The 14,473-nt window shown below is 36.3% G+C and overlaps 1 protein-coding gene across 1 annotated transcript in view; it reads right to left on the bottom strand.

Moving 5' to 3' along the window:
- The window catches only part of grk5l (G protein-coupled receptor kinase 5 like), a 785,510-nt gene that overhangs the window by 321,070 nt on the left and 449,967 nt on the right, over positions 1-14,473 (bottom strand). The gene's annotated exons all lie outside the window — the stretch shown is intronic.

The following is a 14,473-nucleotide window of genomic DNA, read 5'->3' as shown; positions in this document are numbered from 1 at the left end:
AGCATTTGATGAAACCGTAGTAAACTTTGGAGTTGTACTAAAGTTGTTCCATTCGTCCCTTTACAGATTCAATGTGACCCGCTGTAGTCGGTGGTTTCATGCAGAGTGTTTCGAGATGGACAAAGCTGATTTAGAATTAGCAGCCTGGGATTGCTGCTTGTGAAGATCATAATTTTCTTTCCTTAACTGTTGTTGATGTCGTTTTTTATTATTAAATTTCAATGTTTAATTTTTGTCAGATTTTTGTTTTAAGACCTTTTTACTCTTACTAATGTCCAATATACTATTTCATGAAAACAAATTAATGTTGATTAAAAACAAACACACACACAAACGTGTGTTTGTGCGTGTGTGTGAAGCAGTGGCGCAGTAGGTAGTGCTGTCGCCTCACAGCAAGAAGGTAGCTGGTTCGAACCTCGACTCAGTTGGCGTTTCTGTGTGGAGTTTGCATGTTCTTCCTGCGTTCGCAAGGGAAAAAACGTGCTGGATAAGTTGGCGGTTTATTCCACTTAGGTGACCCCAGATTAATAAAGGGACTAAGCAGACAAGAAAATTAACAAATGAGTAATTGTCTGGCGCTGGTACCCCAGTAGCTCAGCTACATTCATAATTGCGGTGTTGCTTTTATTGTGTTTTAGTGTTTCCTTAACACTGAAAAGAGCCATGTTTCGTAAAATTTCGAGATTGTCTGGCAGCCTTGCTTGCAGTTCTTTGCTTAGAACAATGATATAATTGATACATCGTCCGAATGACCTTTTCATCCTCTATGGCAAGACTGAGCTGGGACAATGTACTTTCAAAAGTGTACCCAAGATATGGTGCTGGACTAAGATGACCATCAATGGCATCCTTCAGAGCATCAATCTTTGCCATAAGGTTGACTACTCTGCTGCAAACTGATAATAAGAGTTACACCAGATTGTCCAAAGGCTTGACAGGATCTATATGTTCACCCTCAAATGACTTCACTGCAACTTGTACATCAGACAAAATTAATTTTTAAGAATGTGAGATGCATATAGTTGCTTTTGTCCATGTACATGTACATGGCATGGAGCACATCTGCCATGTAGCAATGATCACTGCTCTTGGTAATCTCAAAGTGGAGTTTAAGTTCTTCCCATTGGTCCTATATAAGAGTTACTGCAGGCTCAATCGATAGTGGCACACATATTGGTGATCTGCAGGGGTTTCTGACCACAGTTAATTGTGGCATACACTGCTTTTTATGTCTCTTATTGTTATGGATAAATCAAAAACCAGTTGTATGTTTCCCTGATTAGGTATTCAACACATCTTGGGATGGTTTCTTTGAATGCTGCACTGACAGACAATTGTAAAGAATGGCACACACAGCGAATGAGTATCAAATTGGACAAAGAACATTCCTCTTTTAAAATCTTGTGGACTCACATAGGCATTATCAGTACCAATACCCTAAAAACTCTCTGTTTTGAAGATGACACTTTTTGAGAAACTCAACTATTGCCTTCACTATTGATTTGGCATCACCTGCCTTCAACCAGCCCAAGAAATGTGGACACAAGTGTTCTTTTTTACCACTAAAATACCAAATCACCACACCCAGGTATTTTGAGACACTGACAACAGTCAACTCATACGAAAGCAGACTGAATTTTTCATCCCCGACATCTGATGTTATCATTTTCAGAAAGTAATGAGCCAATACTCCCTTATTCATTTCTGTGCATTTAGTGTGATGCATGTGGAAGTTTGTTGCTGCCACAAAATCTGAAAAGGCAGCTTTACAAGCCATACCTAAATGATAATGTGCTACCAGTGAACAATGTTCCACAATGGCCATTGCCATAGTACCTTCTGCAGTTTTGCAGTTATCCACTTTCCTAACTCGCTGAGGTAATGTAGACTGCTTTGCAGGGTTAAATGGTTTTGATTTATTTTTAAGCTTTGCTATAGTATAATGTTTTCTAATCTCATACATTTTTGCAAGCATATCTGATTTGCAGTATGCACAGTATGCTCTGCAGTCATCCCCAGGGACTGGCTTCAGCCATCCTTTAAAATCAGGTTCAGACTCCCACTCTTTTCTGTATCTTTGGCTGTACAATTTTGATTGAGACATGTTAAGTTCAAAATTAATGAGCAACTACAGTAACTAAATTTTAACTGTGGTTACTCTTGATTAATTCAATTAAAAAGGTGTGCTACTGCTGTTGCACTCAGCCAACAAATTTTGCTGCTGCAGCTCTGCCTGGCTATTTAAACCTTATGTAGCCCCACCCCCACACTCTAACGAGTGAAGCCTGCAGCCACTGCTCTTTAAAGTCACTTTTTAAAATTGCTAAAAGTTGCCGAATGAATGTTACAAATTGCTAAATTTGATACTAGTTGCTTTTTGAAAAAAAAAATTGCTATGGCAGTATGAAAAGTTTCTAAATCTTGCAACTAAGTTGCTAAATTGGCAACACTGCTGAATTGCCCCCGGGTGAAGCTGAAGAGAGACGATGATAAAAATGGGGGGGAAGAGGGTGTGGGTGTGTGTGCCCAGCTGACGCAGACTGCCTGTGTTGCTGTTCTCTGACTTTTTGCTTTATTTATCTAATTAATTAAATTGTTTAAACTTAAGTCATTGCCTGTATTTAGGGTTTCTGTGGGGTCTTAAAAAGTTAAACATTTCTAAATCTAAATTTAAGGCCTTAAAAAGTCATAAATTTTAAAAAAATTCTAGGTCTTAAATATTTTTGAACGTCTGATTCCGATGTTTATGTAATGCTTCATACAATGCTCATTTAAATTCTTTTTTGTTGTTGTTGCTAGGTTTTTGTGGTGTTGTAGTTCTTTATTTTAGTAGTCCAATTGTAATTTGCTGTATTACAACTACAAATGAGGTCATCACACAATTTTTGTTTTTAAACTCAGTTCTCGAGGCAAATGTGACTTCATCGCTGTGTTTGCGGAAGTTCTCTTTAAGTGCGCGCGACATGATTTGGGCAGGCAGAGTATGGGGTTTTTTTTTTTTTACTGACATGTCGTAAGCGTAGTTTTATAGGTTGAGAGCGCATTCATATAATACGAGAGAGTGAATCTCTTAGCTTACTTGTGATGGAAGTTCAGATCATATTACTGACTCGGACCTTTGAGTCTCGTTTATTGAGATGAACGAATCTTTTTTTCAAGTCATTTCCATCATTTTGACAAAATATTAATAACATGATACAGGTTGCTTCCAAGCACATCCACAACTAGCCCAGACGTTAATCACAATAAAAACAAGTCATAACTTGACTGCTATAAGAAAAAGAAAATAAGTTTGTTTACCTAGTCTTTTGTCTATGAATATGTGAGCTCAACTCTTCTGACAGGTCTTCAAATTTGAGTGGACCCATATAAGCTTAAACAAAGCACAGTCTGAACCGAAAGGAGCCATTAGTTCACCTTTCGAGTCATCTGGTTTTTGACTAGTTCGTTCATCATGTGACAGCATGTAAAAAGAGATGACTCAACGCAGAGGACTCAAAAGTTGATTAAAATTTTTTTTTCAGCTCTGATTGCTTTTGATTTCCTTCTGTCTTTACGTGATGAACGAATGACTTAAACCCGATAGAGGACTCGAAAAATGAACTAATCTTCTCCACCTGCACAAATGTGAGCCTGCACGAGTGAACTAATCACTTCCAGAGAGGACTCGTCATTTTCGAGTCATACAAAAGATTTGTTTAAAATAAACGAATCGTTCCAGAATGACCCATCACTATTGCTTACTCGCTGACTTTCTCTGTTCTTGGACAAAACTGCTCGTGAACTCTCAAAACGCTGGCTGCTCATGTGTGAATTAACTGCTCTCGCTCAGTCGGACGATGCAGACTCACAATTTTTGTGTCTTGCGTTTCTTCTTCCTTTCGTGCTTTTGCTCTCCAGAGATCCTTCAGTTATATTTGTTATTCTAAGAATGTTGATGTGGTTTATATATTGCTACACTGTTAATTAACAATATACACAAAAAAAAGTTAAGGTAAATTATATAATAAATACTAGTGTTTTTGAGTGTTAGGTATACTGCCTATGTTCGAAACACTGTACATGCCAATATATATGTTCCCTGTGGATTAGCTTCTCCTCAAAATGAAAACGATGACAGGGAAAATGTTCTCCAAAATCTCATCAGCAATGTGGAAGACAGCAAACACTAGTTTATTTTATTTGCCATTTTAAAATGAGATTGTGAGATTTATTTGAACAGTGAATAGTGCAGTAGGCTATAATACCTCATCAAGTTGTCCTCTATTTTCTATCACAGTTATATATCTCCTTGCATTAGTTATATTTAAATGTTTTTTTTTATTCGATTAGTTTAGTGCACCTTTTGGATGTTTATTAAATGTTTTTTAAATAAAACTATTTTCTGTATCTTTAAGTGTTAACTTTAAATATCTCATCATATAACATATAAAATGTTATGATTTATTAAATTAAAAATCTAATATGTAAGTCTATTTTAGTATTTTGGTTATTATTAATAAATAGTGCACCAATATAAATAATTTCAAAAAGGATAAAGAACACAAGACGCACATTGCGAGTCTGCTTATAATCTCACTGAGCGAGCAGTGTACTGATTGCGCACAAGAAAATTTGTCCTTGAGCAGTGCATATTTGAGTTAGAAAATTTGCCTCTATGGCAAACGCGTCAAGTATAAAAACCTCGTCCGTTTTATGATTAGAGCGATGTGGCACCAGGCAAAAGTGTAAATCAGTATTAAGATGTTTGTTTTTTATGTAGTTTAGCGGTGCATCTAACCCAGGTGTGGGCAAACTTGATCCTGGAGGGCCAGTGTCCTGCATAGTTTAGCTTCAACCCTATTCAAACAAACCTCACTATAGAGTTCAAGTGATCTTGAAAACACTGATTAGTTTGTTTAGGTGTGTTTGACTAGTGTTAAAACAAAACTCTGCAGGGACACCGGCCCTCGAGGATCAAGTTTGCCTATCCCTGATCTAACCTGTCTTTAGTACTGTTCAAGTTTAATACATTTATTTTACCACTAATTTTGCATTTTCTCTTTGTATGCATGTTTTTGATATTAGGTATAAATTTAATACTTAATGGTCTTAAAAGTCTTAGATTTGACATTATGAAATCTGCAAAAACCCTGTGTATTACATGATAGTTGTTTGTGTCTTAATTCTTATGTGTTTAGCCTGCGTGTGCCTATAAGTGTGAATGTCTCTCCAATAACGTTAGCGATAATCTTTCATTAGTGTTTGGCATTTATCTGAATTGCAGCTGCGGTTTAATTAGGGATGCTTTTTAAAGTTTGGCAGCATAAGGGGCAGCGAGTGTTTCACGCTGTGTTTATGCACACTGCGCGCCTCGCGTTTTGCCGCTGCGCTCTGTGTGCTCAAGCTGAAAAAACGTGTTACCTCAGTGGCGTCTTTTTCATTCTTCAATCAAATGAAAGCACTGCAGGGTTTCTGTTGAGGTGACAGCAGGGTTTGGGTTTTTAAGGCGACTATGGCAAACTTTTCTTCCTATTACTACTTATTTAAACTGTATTACTTTACAGATCTTGAATATCCCAATATTATTAAAATTACAACTATAACATCAACAGCAACACGACTCGCACACAACAGACCAGCTGATTCAGTCATTTAGTGACATACAAAAGAGCACCGTGCTTCTTTTTTTTTGTCACAATTTTTTCATTATGGTACCAAAGACTACATTTATGAATATAACATTAGACATAAAACAGCAAGTTCAGGTTCAGCCATGAATCTTGTTGGAAAACCTTTATTACTTCGCCAATCTTGGAACATTTTGGATTCGTGGCGAATGAGAAAGGCGAACTATAATTTGGATGAAGCTATTTGTAGTGCTTGTTTAAAAAATAAAAGTGTTAAAAAGACAAGCACATCGAATCTTATGTCACCCAGCCACCCATGACATGCGGAGCTGTTCCAAAGCGTAGAGAAACCAGCTTTCCGAGAAATGCGGGCGGTGGAGCAAGATACCCTCTCTTTGCCACAGTTGCGAAAAAGTATCTGCATTTGCGCTACAGGCACGCCGTCTGAACGTGTATTCAGTGCTGCTGGAAACATTGTAATCCCAATTAGATCTCCGCTTAAACCGAACAAAGCCAACTTGTTAGTTTTTCTGGTAAAGAATTTAAAACATGAATAGCAAACAAAAGACGGAGAGATGCTGTTTTTTTCAACATCTGACTTATTAACAACATCTGACTTATAAGCCTAATAGGTTAATATTTTTGTTCTACTTCTAATTATTATAAGTTACTATTTATATTAATATTGATTAGTAAAGTGTCATTTTAGGCTATTTGTGAAGTTCTTAAAATCAAACGTTAAATTGTAATTATACTGTTTCAAGCAGTTAAAGTTATTTAAAATTTAACTACATTATTTATAGGATGTTTTGTGTTGTTTTATCAATGAAAGTTAAACAATAAACACTTACGTTTGTACGGATATTTTAGCATAATACTTTGGTCTTGGTTATTTCTTACTTTTTACATTAAATGTTAATTATCTAATGAAGGCTACTTGGGTACAGAGGCGTAATTTGTTGGTGGTACAAGAGGAACATTTTGTCAGTGAATATTGTCCCTATCATTTAAAAAGAAATAAATCAAACACCTTAGGACAAGAACAGGCTCTGAAAGGTAAAGTCTAAAGCGAGAGGAGTTATTGATATGTTATTGAAATTAGTTGTTAATATTAATGATCATAAACACGACCTGCGTTGTATAATAAACGATACTGTTTACATTGAGCACCAAACAAGTGGTTTAAATTATATATAAATCTCCTTATTTTTTTCCGTTTTATTTTAAATAATATAAATGTTTAAAGTTTTAGGTAGACATCAAACTATGCCCACACGTGCAAGCTAAACTAAATCATAACCGAGTCCTCACGCTTCATTACCCAACCAATGTCAGCGTTAGGAAAAACTTAAATGTTACAATTGAATGCCATTTAAAAAATTAGTAGTTACTAAAAATAATCTGTTGCTTAGGGTGCTTTCACACCTGTGAATCGATTAATTTGCTCTGAAACAGGGATTAAAAAAAGTGTTACATTGTTGCTCTTTACTCTTGGTGCTGTTCGCTTTCACATGGCAAAGTTTCTAAACGGACCAAAAGAGCTAACACGAGTCACGTGCGAGTAAACTCTCCTCACATTGGTCAGAGTTTCACAGTTTATTTTGCAGAGTTCCGCTCAGCTGTCAGGGGGGTGGTGGTTTGGTGGTGTTTGACAAGGTGCGTGTGACGTGTCTGAAGAATGAGGAAAGATGTGGTGGGGAGGGGTGAGAAGAGTGCATATTTGTGGACTGGGAGGGAGACGCACGGTTTCCGGTAGATTATCACTTGTTTGCAGGCATCCGGGAGTCTGTGCATTTGTGGGAGACTCCCTAAACTTCTGGGAGACTTCCGGGAAATGACCTCCCGCCCTACTCATAATTCTCTATTCATATAGCCGTATGCCTATTACATATCCATAAAACACTGTGATATAACCGGACTCAGATCGTATCACTTTCTCCCTACAATCAATCCGCTTCAGAGTTTGTTTCAATCGAGCCGAGACCACCTCATTCAAGCAATCTCGGAACAATTGTTTTGGTGCAGATCCGAGAACGATTGGTGGATTCACATATGCCAAACGAACCCCACTAACTGGGCAAACGAGACAGGTTCCGAAACAAAAGTCTAGGTGTGAAAGCACCCATTACTTAGAACTTCCTTTGGAACCAATTTAAAGCATGGACGTTTAGTTTGGCTCATTGATGTCAGGTTTTTGACTTTAATCCCCAATTTTCTTTAACACATCCCCCTCATAGATCATATTTGTGTGTGTTTGAATGGCATGCATTATATTTGTGTTACGTACCGTGATTTTGTTTATTTTAGTTTCTCTATTGCAGCGTTCTTTTTTTTTCTGTTTCATGATTTCTTTTGTTTGCAGATTGCTTCCACCTGATTCCAATCTGTGCAGCTAATTTCCTGAGCTATATAGACTACCTGCAGCCAAACAGAAGTCAAGAGAGAGGGGAGATGTCACATCGCACTTAAGTTGTGCAAGCCCTAGGACTTGTGTGCTACTTTTTGTTTTTTTTTTACTTTTATAGTGTAAATTAATTTATAATGATAAGAGTAAGGTGTGGGGTGTCCTTTTTTTGTTTACATTTTTTTTTCAACTGTTTGGGTGGGTAGGCAAGGATAAAGGGAAGAAAGCTATAGTTTTCTTTGTTTGGGGGAATGTTTATTTTGTTAGTGAAGTTAGTTTGTCTTTAAATTAAATTAGTTATTGGATTGTTTTGTTTGTTTTGGACCACCATATTCTGTGGTGTATATATTTTTTGTTTTGTATTATGGTCTTTATAATTTAAGATGCATTTCTTCTGATAACAAAATAAACCAATGACTGCCTGATCGTGATCACAAAATTAACTAAGAATATGTAATCTGATTCTGGAGGCAGTACTCTGACCTCTTCATTTGTTTTTTCTATTTATTTTGTTTTACCCCTAGACTTTTGTAGGAACGTAACATTGGTTAAAAAATTAAAATTACATTTATGACACAAAGAAAAATTATTTTAAGAGCAATGTACAAGAGTCGCAGCCTTTTTCCCCTTTTGTTGCCGAGTTGAAGGATGGTTTATTTATTTTATTTTTTTTTTCAGTAAGAAAGTCTATTGTGGTTTAACCATAGAGCACAAAATTTAATGCAACAATTAAACATTTTTGCTGACTGTTGTGAAACGAATTGTCATAAAAATAAATATCAATAGGAGCAAAGAATCTATTTTTGGTTCTGCTAACTCCTGTATAAATCACTGCTATTACTTGTTGTCAATCTAGGTACCTGGGTGTATATCTGAATAAAGGTTGGATTAGCCTGAAAAAACAATTCCGGTGTATAAAACGTGTTCATTTATTAAGATTACGGAGGTCCTGTAAAAACTTTTTTTTTCTTCTTCTTCTCTGTTGTGTCTTCTGTGTTTCTGTACACTGTAACCTGCTGGGGAAGGAGGGGAGGTGGTGAAGGAGAAAAACAAAGTGAATATGCTTATGAAAAGGGCAAGTTTTGTTGTGCGGTGTACTACACCCTATAGAAGAGATTGCACAAGAACGAATGATGGACAAATTTGTTAGTATGATGAACTGCAATAATCGTCCAATTTTTGATACAGTCCAAGGGTTTGTGCGTTTGTTCTTTTAGTGCAAGATTAATTCAACACCAGTATTACAGAAAAAGACAAGTGATTTCTAAAAACAGTCATCAGATTGTATAACCAAAATAAAACTAGATAAATTATGCTGAATTGTAATGATTATTAGGTGTGTGTGGGGAACTTTTATATATCTTGTATGGAGAGCTCTGCTGTGGCATATGAATTTCCCTTTGGGATAGATGATTGTTTATTTAACTATATTTCCTGCACAAACTCAAATTTAGGCTCTAGGTGATGTTTACTGTTTTAAGATGCTATTTACATGATTTTGAGCTATCTGCCAAGAATCAGGCCCAAGTTTCACTGCAAAACACCTAACAATTTGTAAAAACACTCCCCATAATTTTCTTCAGGCTTGGAACAAAATGACAGTTTTAACGCTACTGGCTAGGTTAAATTTTTTTTTTTTTTTTTTTTTTTTTAAACTTTACCACTGTTCTGTAAAAAAAAAAAAGTTTACATGGGTGAAGAGACGATCCTGTTCTGAGATTAAATTATTCTGAAATTTTATCTTTATAGTCTATCATGAGATAATTGACTCTTGACGGCAACTTGATAACATTCCATAAAATGTCTTGTGTTACCAGGATACACCTGACGACCCAACACCACTACTTGATATGCATCACGTGGGTTTTTAAACAAAATTAAACCATTTGTGCTTAAACTGATGGTTCTGCTGGATTTGCCTTGAACAAACAAATTTTGCACGATAAGAATTGCAGAGATTACGATGGTGGATGTATTGCAATCTCGGAATTTCCACAAGCTTCTTTTATCATATCATCGATAATCAAGTTTGTTTTATCACATGGTAGTAAATGATCATCATTCAGACTCTGATGTATACCTTCAATAAATTTAATGTCATGCAATTTAAGAAATTCATCATACAAAGGTTGCCAACAGTCATACAAAAAATACCATAAATTTTTTTGAAGCCGTATTTACAGCATTTTCACCCAAGGACTTTGCAGAATTGGATGGTCTGCTTATAACGCAGGAAAACGGATGTTAAAGCCTGAAATCAAAATCAGCTGCTTCACGCATTCCTCTGTACATTTTAAAAGCCATAAAGCAGTGTCGTGTAATCGGGTAAAAGTCTGCATTTTGTTATACACCACCTTGAACTTTTTAACCAATGATTTGTTGTGCAGCGTGAGTTTTTTTTTTATTATTTATTTATTTTTTTATTCCTGACAATGTTGTCAGCCTGTGCTAAAATGTATTGAGTGTCATCAACGGATGTCACATACCCTTCAACGATACCATCAATGTGTCTAATCTTATTGCTTTAGAATTCAGAGTTATACCCTTAGCTTTCATGTAAACCTTATCGGCGGTACCCGTATGACTTGGGACCTGCTGGAACAAAACTCTGTAATATAATCGCCTTCACCCATTTCATCCGTCAGCTCTCCCAAATGATCACTGAGAGGCGGCATCCAGTCGCCGTCTTTAGATCCAAAAATAACGCTAGACGTTTGAAGTGTAACCAGATGCTTGTTGTTGTTTGAAACTCAAAAAACATTTTAAAGTATTTGCTAAACAACTTCTCCGTCCTTTAAGAAAAATGCCAAACTTTGTCGACTACTACATAACCTTTCTTGATCACTTTTTAAAGTTCAATACTGACCCAGCACCCAGAAAGAGCCCCCTCATCATCCGTGTGATCACAGCTTGATGTCTGGTTTTCTACATGTGCGCATGTTCGACATAAGGGAAACATGAGTTTACCGCCACATCTGTAGGGGAGTACTGGATGTAGTAATTTTAATTAAATCATTAAGAATCATTTCCGGGTGTCCTATCGGGTAACTTTATTGATTTGATAGAACGGGTATAAAGAGGTAAAATCAAGTTGACAAATTTTCTCGTCATCAGCCATATTCAGATACAACTTATAAGCATTTGTGCGACCACCAAAAAGAGCATCTCGGTTTCAGTCTCTCCGGAGCTGAATAAATGCTCAAATTTCATCACTGAAGCCTATGTCTGCTTGATCTTAGCCCATTCACACTACCAGATAACCTCTACTTTCATACCATAAACACTTTGTAGAATTTCGACCTTTTTGTCAGACCGAGTTCTGAGAACACCGTACGGGATCGCCGACAGTCAGTTTAGGTTGTGGGTGTCATAACAGCAATGATGACCATGGTGGAAACAACCATTAAATTCAAGAGCATACCTAGACCTGGCGTGTTAATAATAACTGTTTAAGAAAAATTTACCGATTTGCATTTCATCATGTTTCAGAGCTTTTTTTTTTTACATACTCCAACCCTTCTATTGATATGCTTGAAAGTCTTTTCTTATTTTGGTGAATGTACGAATTATTATTGGTTAGAGCCACAGTGCCCTCTTTGAGATCATGAGTTTTGAAAACACCCATACAACAACTTGCAAGAGTCGTGAAACTGAATGGATCTATTTGAGTATACTCTATAAACAATTCTCTATTTCATACACGCTTTGAGGAGCAAGATAACATCGTTTTCACCATAGTGGTACAACTGCTCCTTTAAAGTTAAACACATAGTGTGAAGCAGTAGTGTACACGCATCGAACTTTTTGTCTGGGATTAGACCGATATAGTTCTCATTTTCTTTTCTTTTGAAATGATGTGGAAAGTAGCCTTTTTCTGTCATGGTGAGATTTAATGCAGCTGGCATCTTCGATTGGAGCCATTGGAATGACTGATATGCTATTGATGTAACTGTGTTCAAACACGTCATCGACCATAAATATTAATTTACATACTTGCATGGTCCATTTTAAGACCGGCTTTGCAGTAATATTCAAGAATTAGAAATGAGACAACTGGAAGTGTTATGAGCTATGAAGCAGTAGCTTTTGTATTTGGGTTTTCTGAAATGTGTAATAATTTTTTCCACAGAGTCAGTTTCTCCAGCTCCAAATCCTGCACTGAGAAATGTTATCGCGCAGCCAAAATTAGCCACGTGTCTCCCCTTTTCATAACTGTTCTCAAAATCGAAAAAAACATTTTTTTTCTGAGTTATTTTGATTTTTTTTTTCAGGGTTGATAAAACATTTATGTATCCCTGTGTCAAGTTCTTAACGACATGCTGCACAATGGATCAGGGCACATTCGTGCTGACACTTATACTTTTCGTAACATCCACCACAATCCTTGCAGTATTTTATAACGTCGCAAGACACTTTTTCTCTTAAGCACCGGTTTCTTGTGAGCATCAAAGCAGTAATCCAATTTGCAATAACGCAAACAATCCAGGTGATGGATGTTTTTTTTTAGGGTGCTTGCAGCATTCACTGTCGAACTGGACGTTACAGACGTGATCGCATTGGTGATGTCTAAGGTATGAGAAGCCTTTATAGCAGAATTCACACACATAGCCGGAGCCTATGAAAGAAATCAAATTGAGAATCATGTAGTAATGATTGTCTTGTGAATAAAGGAACAATGTTTTAAGGTTTGGCTCTGTGTTATGTAGGTTTGTAACCCCTGTGCTTGACCTATAAAAGAAACAACAATTTTTTTATAACAGTTGTTCAAATATAGCAATGTCGTGAAGGCCTACTTCGTCTTGGATAGCAAGACCAGCCTTTGTGTATGATCGTTGCACGGTTTTCTAATTTACACTCTGGTAATTGAGGATCTAGAAAATGTGCTAGACATATAGAGAACCATAGTTTGTTGGTATAAATAAGCTTTGTCTTTTTTCTTTTGATTACCTGATCAAATGCCAAATCAGTAAGTTTACGACGAGGTCGACCGCCTCCTAATCTGTTCATTACATCAGCTTCAATCTCGACAGTTTCGTTAGCTGCTAACTGGTCATTGCTATGTAGAATTTTTACAATTTGGTCTGTAAAAAAATTAACGTCATAATTATTACTCTGAGTTAAAACACCTGTTTACATCGGATTTCATAAATTGATAACACTTCCATCACCGCCAATATGTATGTATATATATCAAATATATATATATATATATATATATATATATATATATATATATATATATATATATATATATATATATATAAAGTGACCTCTGAAAAACTGACATGCATATTCCATGTAGTATGTTAAAATTGAAAATGTATATTTTACATTGTTATTTGGCAGTTCATTGTCATCCACAGTAACCTCTGCAATCTAAAAAAGCACAAAATGCTGATTTTTGGAATCACTCATTTGTGTTATGAAAAACTCACATGTAAGTCATACATTGGTTCTTTCAGAGTCTTAAGATGTAACACTTAAAACATTTACATTGTCGTCATCATCAGGTAAATCTTCAACATCAGCTGGCTCCAAAACCTGCAAAAAACATCATGTTGAAGGCAGAAACATTCTCACATGTCATTAATACAATAATTTCATCAGAATGTTAAAACATAGCAATTGAAAAATTTACATTGTCAGCTTCTAGTAAATTTTCCTCAGCATTTAATTACATCACATTGTGCACAACATAAGCAAACAGCATACATTCAAATCTGTTTGTTGTGTCGTGAAGTAACTGTCCATCTGTTTATTTAAAAGAGAAATGGCTAAATATTCATACCTTGGGTCATATGTATATAGTTGATCGTGATTGCCTTAGCTCCTGGCAGGTCTTAATAGTGGCGGGGCAAATTGTGGAGAGCTCTAACGGTATTATTTCTCTGTGCCTGTTTATTCTGCACAGTGTGAATTTCCAGTCCTGCAGCTGTAGGAATTCGTCTTTAATTCTTCTAACAAATTCCACCTTAGCCATTGTCCAGGCTACAACTAACACTTATTGTGTTACTCCAGCTGTAAATGACGAAAAAATGTTTACAGGGTTCCCGCGGGTCCTTAAAGTCTTAAATTAAAATCTGGGAAATTAAGGTCTTAATTTGTCTTAAATTTTACCGTAAAGTGGCTGTAGGTATTAAATTTTCAGCCGGTCTGCTTAATGACAATAGGGAAGCACAGTGGTCCACCGTAAAACATCTAATACATGATTAATTCAGTATGGGAAACAGGAAAGAAATGACAATCTCCGTGATTTATTAGCTTATTACGGTAGGTCGTGTACAGAGTACAGACCTGTCATTACGCAGTTGTTGATGTGAGGTTCAAAATGCAAAGATGGGAGAATGTAAATTTAACAACGTGGCAGAGAGGGAATGTGTAAATTCTGCAAAAAGACCTTTTCGTTAGGGACCATGGGGCTCAAAGTCATCGAGTATCACATGAAAGGAGGAAAGCAGCA

This window comes from Danio rerio, chromosome 8 (assembly GCF_052040795.2).
Source record: "Danio rerio strain M-AB ecotype USA chromosome 8, GRCz13ab, whole genome shotgun sequence".
Lineage (NCBI taxonomy): Eukaryota > Metazoa > Chordata > Actinopteri > Cypriniformes > Danionidae > Danio > Danio rerio.
The sequence above is the reverse complement of the archived record's forward strand: the minus strand, read 5'-3'. Positions and strand labels throughout refer to the sequence as shown.